The sequence below is a fragment of the Vanacampus margaritifer genome, chromosome 3 (genome assembly GCF_051991255.1).
Source record: "Vanacampus margaritifer isolate UIUO_Vmar chromosome 3, RoL_Vmar_1.0, whole genome shotgun sequence".
Classification (NCBI taxonomy): domain Eukaryota; kingdom Metazoa; phylum Chordata; class Actinopteri; order Syngnathiformes; family Syngnathidae; genus Vanacampus; species Vanacampus margaritifer.
This window is the reverse complement of record NC_135434.1, coordinates 6,978,591-6,993,180: the sequence shown is the minus strand read 5'-3', so window position 1 is coordinate 6,993,180 and position 14,590 is coordinate 6,978,591. Positions and strand designations below refer to the sequence as shown.

Below are 14,590 nucleotides of genomic sequence, written 5' to 3'. Positions count from 1 at the left end.
AAACATTGGCGGCCTTATTACGGTGTTCTCTGATTCCGCTGGATGTGTTCAAGGATCTTCTCGGCGGTTAAAAAGGTCAGCTGCTCTTAGTTGGGCGCTGCTAGAATACTAATACTGTCCTTATTCAAATCATCTGCCTCAGCGCTTATTAAATTGATAGCCTCAGTGCCGTAATTTAATAGTGTTGTTATCCAGAAGTGGGACACAGCTGGAGCCACCGCTGAATGAGTTTGGTGCTTCCGAGGTAAAGTTCAAGCATGAGACCACTTTGCTTTTGGGATGCAAAATGAATAGTCAATTTTGCTACAGCTGCGAATGAGGCGTTTTCTGTCGCATCACGGTTCGAGAGCTCCCACTTGAGTGCTAACGCAGGCAGGCGATTTCAAACCAGTCACTTATTGATTGGAGGAAATTGTTGGAAGATGCGAATTGAGATATTGATATTGCCACTGATTGCAAGTTCATTGTATGAACTCACTAAATCTCCAAGATTGGCTTGGCGAAAAACATTACACGGTCCACAATAAGTTCATGTTATGGTTCAAGTTACGTTTTCAAGAATTCAAGGTATTTGAATTTCACATGATATTTACTGCACAAGGTCATTTTGACAAGAATAAAATGTTCAACGTGCAGAGATGAATGGCACGAGGCTGTGATGTTTTGGTAACTGAATAAATATTTATTTAGACTTTTTGAAAATCGCTGAATAATCCTGTTTATTAATCACGATTTCAATATCAGTAAAAAAATCATGATTGCACGTCGTGTTTGTAGCAAATGAAAACCAAGGGCAAATTTAATGGTACTGAATCAGACTGACACGAGCAGCTCGTTATTGGGCTGGCAAAAACAAGGGTCTTTGGGTCTATATATGTTTTTTCAATTTTAACCATTTTTTTTTAACTAGCTCAGAGTTGCTAATTTCTCAAAATATATATATAAAACATACTCCTAGGCATTCTGCAACATGATATGAAATAGATTAACAAAAAAAAACAATTTTACCATTTGATGGTTTGCTGAGAAGATGGTTTTGTTTGGATTGATTTCCAGCTCAACAAAACAACATGTTGCCAGCTATCTTGTCACCACCACTCTGGCTCATGTAAGTGCAATATTCATCCACTAGATGGCCCCATGCAGGGGTCAGAAGTGGTACTCTGGACTTTTGAAGTTAAATTTGTAAAAAAAAAAAAAAAAAAGAAGGTCTTTGTTATTTGAGTAGCAGAATTTATAGGGGCCAAATTTGACCCTGTGGGTTCTCCAGGGTTCTAATCACGATTTCAATATCAAAAAAAAAAAAAAATCATGATTGCACGTCACGTTTGGAGCAAATGAAAAATCAAGGGCAAATTTAATGGTACTGAATCAGACTGACACGAGCAGCTCGTTATTGGGCTGGCAAAAACAAGGGTCTTTGGGTCTATATATGTTTTTTCAATTTTAACCATTTTTTTTAACTAGCTCAGAGTTGCTAATTTCTCAATATATATATATATACAGTAAAACATACTCCTAGGCATTCTGCAACATGATATGAAATAGATTAACAAAAAAAAAACTATTTTACCATTTGATGGTTTGCTGAGATGGTTTTGTTTGGATTGATTTCCAGCTCAACAAAACAACATGTTGCCAGCCATCTTGTCACCACCACTCTGGCTCATGTAAGTGCAATATTCATCCACTAGATGGCTCCATGCAGGGGTCAGAAGTGGCACTCTGGACTTTTGAAGTTAAATTTGTAAAAAAAAAGAAAAAAGAAGGTCTTTGTTATTTGAGTAGCAGAATTTATAGGGGCCAAATTTGACCCCGTGGGTTCTCCAGGGTTCTAATCACGATTTCAATATCAATAAAAAAAATAAAATCATGATTGCACGTCGCGTTTGGAGCAAATGAAAAATCAAGGGCAAATTTAATGGTACTGAATCAAACTGACACGAGCAGCTCGTTATTGGGCTGGCAAAAACAAGGGTCTTTGGGTCTCTTTAAAAAGTGCTATATTAATGTCTTAACTGAATTTATTAAAGTTGTTGTTGTTCCCGTCATCTACAGCAAGACGTGAAGAATGATACTTGTGGCTGGTAACTGCTTGTCCTTCAATGGAAGACATTTTTCACATCTCATACATACAACATTTCCCCAGATGTAAATTCTCTTTCCGGATTGCATAGCATGGCCATGTAAATAGCACCGTTTATTCCTTCATTTATGACGGGCTTAGTCTAGCATTTAAGAGGCTCTGACAGTTTTTGTCAGACGGGGATGCGTAACTGCGAGGGGACAACCTAATGTGTATCGCTATTAGCCAGCACACTCATTACAGGTTGTTCCCTAATAAAGTGAGGCGAAGCCAGTCGGCGCCGTACGAGTCTGATTGATGTGACCTTGATGCCGTTTTTAGCGCAGCGATTTGTTTACCGGCACTTACTTTGACGCGCGTGTAAGTGAGCCTTTAAAGCGCTGCCAGTGACACTCGCGCGCACTCCCGCAGAACCAGGGAGATGAAAATGGATAAAAATGGGAGGGGAGAAAAAGGCGAGGGAGATGGAGTAGGAGTTGTGTACTCCTGGGGCAGATTACATAATGCGTCGTTCACAAAGCATTGTTGCCAATTCGTCTTTTATGCTCCTTAAATTGCTGTTGCCATCCATGAGCCCCCCCCCCCCCCCCCACCCCCACACTTTGACAAATGCATCACAACACACACACACATATTGTATTCTCTCTGTACAGTTTGTGTATAGTTAGTAGAGTCTATCACAAGCCCCCCGAAGGGACACTCCTGTGTGAGGAAAAGGAGCTTGTGCCGAGGAGAGCTGTACAGTATTGATGGAGCTGTGTTTCTGTTAGGCAGTGAAAACAAAGTCTCCCCGATGCACAGCGGAGTGTCGAGGATCAATAGACGCGAAGCGCTTCATTTCCTCGGGCTGTTACTGAAGAAACGCTCACTGATGTGTCGGGCCTGCCGCGGTTGTTTCTTGGACACGCTAGCAAACCGGAATGCTCCACTATGAGAATAATGTAAAAGTGATGGTGAAGGACTCTGGTTAGTGGCCTGGTGGGTGGTGTCTGGTCGGTGCTGGATTTCACTCTCCTTTCTTTTCTTTGGTCCTTCCTCGGGTCTCCTGACGGCCTCACGACTCTGGCTGGAAGTGTTCGGTTTAGGTGAACGGTATGCACGCACGCGCATACACATACTCACCCACATACAAAAGAAAATAATAATAATAATAATAATAAAAATATATATATAAAAAAAAGGAGAGCAATGATGATGACATGTCAAATCGGTAAAATTACCGATACTGAGCTCTCCAGGAAAAAATAAAAAGAAAAGAAAAGAGAATAATGTAAACATAGACACATATAGTGGACAAATCCACAATAGGGATGGACATGATGCACTGATTTATTGACTGACTATAAGGCATCGACCCGATGCTTGCGCAATACGTTTGTTTTACAACATTTCGATACTTGCTAGCAGCTAGGAGGGGGAGGTCAGTTAAGTAGGATCGACTAATTGGCTTTCCAGTGTCTGCTCTAGCCATGAAAATGGGCTATAAACATGAGAGCTTACCCCAATTACTGTTAATAGCTGGGAGGAACATCCGGGCTGCTTTGACATGCTAATGTTTTCATCATAGAACTAGACATGTTTTGTTACTGCTAGCTTACCACAGAATACTTCAACATCAATAACAGGGCATGCCTTTATTTTGAAGTTTCTCCCCGCAGCACTAGGTGACGTGGCGGCTAACTTGACTTGTTTTTCTGACTGTAGTTGGGGCTAGCTTATGTTGTTGCCCCCAAGATCAAGACAACATCATCCTGAATCATGTTCAATCACTAATTAAGGACGCTTAAAGACTTGAATTACGCTGACGTTGACATGCAGCAACGGTGTTAGCGTTTAGTAGCTAGCAGCTAGCCGCTAAGATAGTGTCCCATATGGCAAAAGCTATTGAACTACTTGTAAAAGCGGCTTAATAGGCGTAAATGACTGCACACCAGTTGCTACTGGTCTTTTTTTTTTTTTTTTAACAAACCAGGCTCACTCAAATGGGTGTTTTTTAGCTGTCAAAATCACTACAATATTGTGGTTTTGATGTTATTTTTCCCATACTCACTATTGTTTCCACAGAAGAAAATGCACATGCACAGTTTAAGTTTAAGTAAAATATTTTTGATGATCTAAAAAAACTAACAAAAAAAGCTTGGTTATTGATTATTAAGTGAAATGTGTTATTTTCTCTTCTCTGTATTCATAACTGTTCTTTAAAGCTGCTGAACACAGAGCATTGAATTTCAAATCACTACTGCCACCTGTGGCCGAAAAATGAAACTGCACAATCCCTTCTTCACATACACAATCCGCAGACAGAGGTGTGAAATTCGAACCCAAATTCACTCATTGTGAACAGCTAAGGTGTTAATCTACTAATTAGTGGTGCTAGTCATAAATGGTCAAATAAAAAGGGTATTTTAAAGATATTTGGGGGGAAATTCTTACATAGAGCAATACATAAATAAATACAAAATAAATCCGAAGACTCGGTTATTGGATGGCATTCTGATATTTTATATCAATTTTCACAAACTCGAGGTATTTTTGGTGCATGCATTTACACCATGATGTATGGTAGCTAGCATGTTGTAGCAGGCAGCTAGCTAGCAGCAAGGCTAACGCTGAGAAAAGACACGATAAACATACCTGCAATCGATCGGTTCTGGATTTTCAGCTGCTGGCCCATTTCCACCGACGAAATGTAGAGAGCACATATAGGTGTCTTCGCTGACAGACATTCCGCTGGAAACTCCCTTCATTCGATCCCGGGCACAACATCGCCAGTCACGTAGCGGCAGACACCAAAAGCAGCAGGGGTTTCTTGTAAGCATAATACGTCTGTTAAGTATATTTATGGTGAGTAAGTTTTGCCTCATACGAAGACGTTGATGTTTCTTGTCCGAAAATCAACTGGCCACGCCCACGCGCAGTGCGCGTAGAACTATAGTCTGCCATATGAAATTAAAATGAAACATTGATTCATCATGTTAATTTTCCTATTCACTGATCAAGGCGATTTCTGTGAACGCACACAACTATTGAGGCCCCTGGTCATACCCTAGGTGGGGTCAAAGGGCAAGGTCAGCAGGGTGTATCCCTTTTTTTTTTTTTTCTGGAGAGCTCAGTATTGTGACATCATCATTGCTCTCTCTCTCTTTTTTTTATTATTATTATTTTTTTTCAGCAGGGTGTATCCCAACGAGCCGTGTTAGAATAACAAGAAGCGGTCATGGAGCAACGGAGAAGGCTTGGAGTGAGCTTGAGTGACGGGGGAAGACTTTGCCCCCCCCCCCCAAAAAAAAAAAAAAACACAGAACGTAACCACACATGCGACTGTACGTAAGCATGCGAGAACGGTTTTGGCTGGCGTGTGGGATGACACCGGGCCAGAGCCTGGGGCAAGCCAGTGAGAATTGAGAGCCCAGCTGTCACCTCAGTCAGCCCCCTTCTCTGGGGGGGGGGGGCAACTGTCAATCAGCAGCCTCTCATATCGCTCCGTCATTGAAGCTAATTGCGATTGTCAACCCTAGAGACAACTCGCGCAATTGCTCTTTCGGAGAGAATACCGCCTCCAAACATGAGCAACCGCATCAAAGGTGCTTCTGGGTTGAGTGTTAATAAGGTATTAGGGGGGAAATTAAAGACAGGATCAGACAATAACATCTCAACTAGCAAAGGCTTGACTTGAGAGGGTGTTGCGGCAGAGCGGAATAGTTCAACATTACGTCCGTGTGTACGCTGTTAAAACCTCACACACGTGCACAAGCGGCAATAGACCTAATGAAAACAAGATGGATGCTCTCAGAGAGATTATTAATTGCTGTCTGTCCCCTCCTACTGATAATGATGGGCTGCATCCTGGAGAGTTTGCAAGGGAATACATTTTATTTGGAAAGATTATTTATTGTCCTCCTCATTGGGGTGGTGGTGGGGGGGGGGGGGGGGGGGCATTTAGAGTAGCCAGGCTTTAAATAATGGTGTGTGTGAGATAAGTCCTCATGTTAATTCCTCTTCTCCGGGCACCTCCTTCGGCACTACCAGGCCTCAATTGGAATATTTACAGCCTCTCTTTTCAATTATTCATTTCAAATCTAAAGCAAAAAATGTTGTCGGAGTTCTTGATGGGAGCATAAACAGTTTGCGCAGATTTGTCATCGTCCTCTAATGGCGTTATTGATATTCTATTCCAGTGCTTCTCATTAACATTGTCGGAGGTACTGAACCCCGGCAGTTTCCTATGCTCGTTCACCAGACCCTTCTTTATTGAAAAATAATTTTTTTTTTTTTCAAATTCAAGACATAGGTATAGGGTTTACTGGTGAACAAAATGAACAGCGAGAGTAACCTTTTCATTTAATATACCTCTTTTCACCTTGAATTCAGCAAGCGTTGTGATCTTGCATTCCCCATCTCCATGCAGCTTAACTCATTCAGTGCCAGTGACGACTATAGACGTCAAAAATTCATGTGAACTATTTCTATTAGTTTAACATTTTTTTTTTATGAAAACCTAGAAAAAAAATTTGTGTACAATTAGAACAGATATAAAATGTATGATTAATCGTTAGTTAACTAGTGAAGTCATGTGATTCATTTTTTTTAAATTAGGGGCGTCAGGCGATCATTTTTTTTAAAAATTGTAACTAATCACATGACTTCACTAGTTAATTAATTATACATTTTATGTTTAGTCTAAATTAACAATAAAAAAATCTAGGTTTTCATACTCTTGTTAGCAAAAGTGGAAAAAAATATTAAACTAATAGAAATAGTTAAAACTAAAAGAAAGGAATTTTTGACGTCTATAGCCGTCAATGGCAGTGAATGAGTTAAGGAAATTTTAGTTTTGTTAGATTGCTAGTGACTTCTGTCACACAACTCAACTCTATATTTATAGAACCAAGAACCGAGGAGTAGCAGATAGAGTGAAAACAGCAGAGGCCCCAGAATTGAACCTTGTGGCACACCAGACGTTTCGTTACATGCAAACTCATATTGCGCATATTCATCCTATCACTTTTTTTTTTGCTTGACGTAGTTTGAAAGGATTAAAATAATAATGAAATCACATGATCTGCCATCTCATCAGGACAGACAGACCAAGCAATGCACCTGCAGCTAACGACGGCCAATCAAATGAGTCGGGTGTGTCCCGACCTCCGGACATGCAAATTTCAAGCAAATATTACCATTGTGTTCTGCGCCACTTGTCTTCAATTAAAAGCGCGTGTCCTCCAAGACGCCGGCAAACAATCCAACCCCCCCCCAAAAAACAAACGCCCACAAGACGCCTCATGTTTCACACTCACTATTATCATAACGTAACACTGCCTCACTCTCCTCCTCCCCTCACAACCCATAAATCAGGATGCTGCTGTCATGGCGACCGTAGGCGTGGTAGCTGCGGTGACACGAAGGAGCCCGGCGTGGGTGTGAAATCACTTGACCCCGAGTGTTAACCTCTCTGGCGCGAATGGCCGAGCTCCTCAGCAGGCGGGGAACAAAAGAGGCCTCGTATTGATTAAACCGCATCAGCCGCACTTGATATTAAACACTGGCTTAGATGCTCGTGTTCCCCTAAATCTGACCCCCCCGAACCCCCAACCCCCCCCTGCTTGCGGATTGCGTCTCACTCTCACTAACAAATCTTCCGGTCTTCACCGTCACCTCCTTTTCGATCAGCATGGATTTCGGAAGGTGAAGGTCTCCGGGGCGATCAGTGTTTTGTCATCTGGAGCCGTGTTTACTTTTTCTCGGCGCCGGTTGCCCTCCCCTTTATCTTCTCGCCATCTTCTCGATCGATGCTGTGCATCCACAAAGGTCCACGCCGGCATCGGACTCAGTCAACTAATTTATACTTACACGGGAGAAATCTGCCTTCAGTCCTCTTCTCTTGTTTTTTTTTTTTTTTCTTCACATCATGAAGCGGATTTAGCATACCAGTAGTGTCGGTAGCCTCTCTGTACACGTGTACTCTATTAAACCTTTCAAAATGACTCTCTTAAAGTTGCAATATGGACCCCCCCCCCCCCCAAAAAATATCTTTACAGTACAGACTGGATTCGGGTTCGAATTTCCCGCGCCCTGTCTGCGGATGTGACGTAATGTGCGTTTGCTTTGGGAGAATGGTAAAGTGACTAAAAATGTTGTTTTCCTATCAAATACTACAAATAATCTCCCGCCAGAATTTTTAAAGTTACAAAAAAAAAAACATAGCTACAAATGAAAATTTATTTATTAGAAATGTGCTATTGTTGTGAACATTTTATATAGGGCTGCAACTAATGATTATTTAATCTGTCTGTTATTTTGCCGATTAATCGACGAATCTGATAAAATAATTGCCCTAAATTAAAAAAAACTGGACACAATTTCACTATGTAGAAAATGCACAAACAAAAATTGAGATTCACTAACTGGTCAGAAAATAATATTGACCATTTTTTTCCCCAAATAAAAATATTGCTAGTTTTTGCTTTATTTTCAGAAGTTTGCAAATGTTTTCTTTTGATTCAACATAAGTCTTCTTTCATGAAGGACTCATGTTGAGAGGCTGAAATTCCAAAGATTTAGACACATTGAAATTATACAAGGTCCCTAAATATTAATCGATTTTCAATTAATTTGATAATCAATTCATTGTCAATTAAGGGATGGGGCTTCTAAATTAGTATTCATGTTAAAAAGAAAAGCACCCATATAGGCCTACTGTATACATTTTAAAATCCAGAACATTTCTTCCTTCACAATTGTTTCATAAGTGCTTTTTTACAAAACAAATATTTTCTCTTTTCTAACTGTTGAAATTCAATTGCACCCAAATATTTATCTTGAGCACATTTATATCTCTTTGACTGACAGACGTTTTCAGAAAAGGGATGCCGTGGGTGCCAGCCGATTTTAAGCATTTTGACTGATCTTTCAAGGTCCACAGAAAATTATGTGTTTGGACTATGGAAACACACATACTACCAAATGAAAGATTGGACTGTCATCTTTCATCAGAAAAAAAAGTTTGTTTCTACCTTATTCAGTTTTTGAGTAATCAACAATAGAAAATGGTTAGTTTCACATCTGTTTTGAAAAAAACGTCTTTTAACGTCTTTGGCACTCCTCCATAGGATTTTACTAAACGTTATTTAATGTTTTTGGCAGTCAAAGAGATATCAATTGTCAGTCACATATGTTTAAACTATGAACTACATGTTGTAGCAGAATTGCTCATTTTGAATTTAGTATCACAATATGAATAAAAGAAATAGTAATGTACTTGCTAATAGTTGTTTCTTTAGTCATTGAAGTCAGGATGTTTAATTCAAAGCAACCTGACGCCTGTTCAATTTGTTGTCATTTCTTTTTTTTTTTTTTTTTTATGGTAGGCAACACCCAAAACAATAAAAAGCTTCCCGCTCCCTAAACAATCTTCACTAACCTTTCGACTTCCATCTAAGCTTGATCTCTGATTAAGATGTTTGTTCCCGTCCCTGTTCTTTGACACTTGAACCTCAGACACAGGCCGGACGGAGAACTGCAGCCTCTCTTCCGGGAAGTGTCTGGTTCGGCCTTTAATTGTGCTTCCAAAATGAGGAGACGGCTGGTAAGTGAGATCGGTGAGGGAGGGGTGTTTGTGGGGGGGGGGTCTGTCACATTCGCGTCACATCCCAATGGTCCAGTAAATAGAGCGTGTGAGTGCACCCCCCACCCCCCTCCTCAAATCACTGACGGACCACTCCTCAAATCCAGCCTCCTCTCCCCTTATTTATCTCCACTCTGTCATGTTCCTCACACCGGCTGAAATTTATTAATTACTGTGCCTTGTGATGATTTATGATCGTACTGACATAATTAATGATACACATCAATTTTCCACTTTAATTGAAGGGGGCTGCCGGGGCCTACGCTGCCCCCCCCAAAGGCCAGTGCCCCGAGAATGTGACACACTCGCACCCTCAGCTTCCACTTTTCCCACTTATTCGTCTTTCCTTCATTGGCCTACAAGTTTCATAAATCAGACTAATCCCTGTCTAGGAGCTCCAAATAAACTTGTTTTCATGTGTTTATGCATTCCTACATACCTTTTTCTTGTGCGCGTGTGTGTGTGTGTGCGTGTGCACCCCATAATGGCGGCTACGAGTGTGTGTAGGTATACAGCGATATATGATTCATGAAGACGCGTGTGAGGCATATGTAATTCCAGCTCTCCCCTCAGGACGAGAGGCAACAAGGTAGTACATGAATATTTGATTTGCAGGGAGAAGGTATGGCATCGATGCACAGCATTTTAAACCGACAAATGAGTAGATTGCTGGACTTGGCTTTCCCCGTCATGCAAATGTTTTTTTTCCCGAAATTTTTTTAATACAATAAATTATCCAGTGTGTATTGATAATGAACTCATTCACTGCCATTGACGGCTATAGACGTCAAAAATTCATTTGAACTATTTCTATTAGTTTCACATTTTTTTCCCCACTTTTATTAACAAGATTATAGAACCTAGAAAAAAATATTGTACATTTAGAACAGATACAAAATTTGTGATTAATCGTGAGTTAACTAGTGAAGTCATGCGATTAATTACGAACAATTTTAATCGCCTGACGCCCCTATTTTTTAATGGTCCTTTCTTCTTCTTCTTTAAAAAAAAAATAGTAATTGTAATTTTTTTTAAATAATCTTTTTATTTAAAGAAAATATTATTAAAACTCAAGCGATTACATTTTTTAAATAATATTTAATCGCATTAATTCACTAGTTAACTCACGATTAATCACAAATTTTGTATCTGTTCTAAATGTACAACGTTTTCCCCCCCCCCCTAAATTTGTAATACAATAAATCATCCAGTGTGTATTGATAATGAACTCATTCACTGCCATTGACGGCTATAGACGTCAAAAATTCATTTGAACTATTTCGATTAGTATAACATTTTCCCCCACTTTTGTTAACAAGAGTATAGAGCCTAGAAAAAAAATATTGTACATTTAGAACAGATACAAAATTTGTGATTAATCGTGAGTTAACTAGTGAAGTCATGCGATTAATTACGAACAATTTTAATCGCCTGGCGCCCCTAATTTTTAATAGTCCTTTCTTCTTCTTCTTTAAAAAACAAAAAATAGTAATTGTAATTTTTTTTAAATAATCTTTTTATTTAAAGAAAAGATTATTAAAACTCAAGCGATTACATTTTTTAAATAATATTTAATCGCATTAATTCACTAGTTAACTCACGATTAATCACAAATTTTGTATCTGTTCTAAATGTACAACGTTTTTTCCCCCCCTAAATTTGTAATACAATAAATCATCCAGTGTGTATTGATAATGAACTCATTCACTGCCATTGACGGCTATAGACATCAAAAATTCATTTGAACTATTTCTATTAGTTTCACATTTTTTTCCCACTTTTGTTAACAAGATTATGGAACCTAGAAAAAAAATATTGTACATTTAGAACAGATACAAAATTTGTGATTAATCGTGAGTTAACTAGTGAAGTCATGCGATTAATTACGAACAATTGTAATCGCCTGACGCCCCTAATTTGTAAGTCTTTTCTTCTTCTTTAAAACAAAAAAGTAATTGTAATTTTTTTTAAGAATCTTTTTATTTAAAGAAAAGATTATTCAAACTCAGGCGATTACATTTTTAAAATAATAATTAATCATATTACATCACTAGTTAACACATTTGATAACTGTTGTAAATGTACAGTAATTTTTTTAAAATAGGTTTTTATACTCCTGTTAACAAAAGAGGGAAAAAATGTTAAACTAATAGAAATAGTTCAAATGAATTTTTGACGTCTATAGCCGTCAATGGCAGTTAGTGATACAGGGATGTATTGACAAATATTCTTACATTTTTACTCTTACTTTTTTTTCTCTCCAAATATCAACTGTAAAAGTAAATTTCATTAAATTGTTTCAACTGCTGCCATCCCAAAACCTTTATTGAAACTGTACAGGCGATGCTTTCCGTAACATTTTTACAAGGGACCTTCGATACCACTTTTTTCAAACCAATACTAGTACGAGTACTCAACTTTTGAGTAGTCACCAATAGCAAGTACCAATACCATGAGTACGTTTGACACAAAATTTCTAGTTCCTGATTGTAAAATGACCACAAGTGGGTCGTCGATACTGGTATCGGATTTCGACTCGATACAGATATCTGGTATCGGTACTCGCCCATCACATTCTTGTTAATTCACCAAAACAAAATTTTAAAACTTTAGAAGCAGGGATGTGGTGGCCATTTAGAATTTAGCTAGCTTAATTTTTTTTAAGCATGGTCAGAATTTTTTGGGGGTAAAAGTTTTTCAAACCCTGACGCAAAACCCAACATTTTCTATTGCTATGATTGTATTTATTTATTTATTGAGAATTTCACTCAACTTCTTAAGAGGTGCTGCTGACACCGGTAACTCCCTCCGCTTTTTGTTTTTGTTAGCAATGAAAACAAACAAAAAAAAAAAAGCGAAAGTTTGACAGTTATGTTAAAATTTGGAATTTTAGGGAGCTACAGTATTTACTTGTTTAAGTTCAAATTTAGCTGAACGCATGCTAATGAGTCTGGCTCGATACGTGCGCTTTTGGTTAGAAATTTAAAACCAAGTTTTCTATTCTCTTAAACCTTCATGTTGAAAATGTGAAAAGTTGTTTTCGCAACATACTTCATGGCGTTTGAACAAATACGTTTTTTTTTCATGTTGACGCTTATATTTTCTCTGTAAATTAACTCATTCACTGCCATTGATGGCTATAAAGGTCGAAAATTCATCTGGACTATTTCTATTAGTTGTAACATTTTTTCCCACTTTGGTTAACAAGAGTATGAAAACCGAGAATCTTTTTTTTTTATTATCGTACATTTAGAACAGATATAAAATTTGTGATTAATCATGAGTTAACTAGTGAAGTCATGCGATTAATCACAATAAAAAAAAATGAATCCTTTACTGCTAATCGGTATCGCTATCTGCCCTGAACCACCCCCCCCCCCCCCCCAAAAAAAAAAAAACATATCGGTCCATCACTCTTCAAGGATGCCCCAAGTGGTCATATTAAGTAATAATAAACTCCTAAAAGTGACAAACGGCTGGAAGTGTCAACACACAGAAAACGAAAATGGCGAGTGTGTAGTGGTTGACGCCGATTCATTTCCATAGTAACGACAAAGCATGCGGATTTGACAAAATTCCGTTCCATGCGAAGATGATTGACGGCCATATTCCCTCCACAGATGACCCGCACGAAATTAGCCGCATTTTCAAACTCGGCTCGTAAGCGCTTCCCTTTTTGGCCATTTGCATACGAAACACTGCATGCTTATTGGCGGGCGTCTCGGGCTTGTTGTGGGCCGCTTTCATATCTTAAGCTTCGACGGCTTCTTTGTGATCAAGGGGATTGAAGGGGGAGGACTGGCAGACGACAAGAACTTCATTTCGACATGAGAGAAACCAGCGCTCGGGCTCCGAGTTCACGATAAAGTCTCACTTAAAGGCGAAAAAAAAAAAAGAGGAGGGCCGGGGCGGGGGGCGCGGGGGGGGGGGGGGGTATTCTGTATGTAGGCTATGCGTTCATGTGGTGAAGAGGCCACAAATGGTGACAATTATCATCATCAAACATTTGTCATATCTGCGTGGCCACACATTTGCTTTCCATTAATTGTGGAGCAAAACCATGGGGAAAATGGTTTAAGATGTGAAAAATATGTGTGCAGGCATCTGGGTTATTTCCAAAAATGACACTGCAGGAGGAACTTTTTTATGACGTTTTTTTTTTTCCCCAATGACTTTGAGGTCAACAAATATACTACACACATACTTAATACATACTAAGTTGTAACTAATATCTTAAGTTGATGTACAAAACAGGAGACGACCTAGTTTTTTATTCTCTTTAGGTATTATTTTATTAATTTAACAATATGTTTATTATGGTGGTATACAACTGTACAGCATTATACTGAGATGTTCCTAATATATTGGATGTTCTCATGTAAATAAGGCAACCAAAATATTACCTTCAAGTAAAAATATGTTTGCTTTGATTTTGACAATTGGTGCCTAATTGTGTAAATTTGTCAATAAATGTCGACAATTTAGGCTAAAGCATAAGAGTAACGTAATAAAATTAAAATGTCCATCACTTCATGAAATTGGAATGGTTACTTCTCTATTGCATGTCACATGACGTCCACTAGGTGGCACCAGCGTTCCACACAATGTTTTACAGTACAGTATGTATTTTTCCTAACTGGGGGAGACCGAAAGAAAGGACTCACAGGCCTGTGCTTTTGGCAGCACAAAACACGTTGTCGAGTAAAAAGGAATTACAAAGTAGCCCCGCAAATATTTTAATTAATTTTGACAAGCCTTTTAGAAAAATCAAACTCACGCTGACGTTGTGATTAAATTTAGTTTGACAGTGGTGCAAGGGAATCGTTTTCTTTTCAGAAGACGCGACTAGTGTAAAAGTTGGGGTCACATTGCACAAAGAA

General features: G+C 38.8%; 1 long non-coding RNA gene across 2 annotated transcripts in view; it reads left to right on the top strand.

Moving 5' to 3' along the window:
- The window catches only part of LOC144049103 (uncharacterized), a 39,476-nt gene extending 29,380 nt beyond the window's left edge, over nucleotides 1–10,096 (top strand). Inside the window, exons 4-5 of one of the 2 annotated variants that reach the window (XR_013293478.1) lie at nucleotides 9,584–9,671; nucleotides 9,956–10,096. This is a non-coding gene — a long non-coding RNA (uncharacterized LOC144049103). The remainder of the gene's footprint in view (nucleotides 1–9,583; nucleotides 9,672–9,955) is intronic. The other variant, XR_013293479.1, reaches the window with a different exon arrangement.
- The last annotated feature ends 4,494 nt before the right edge of the window (nucleotides 10,097–14,590 follow it).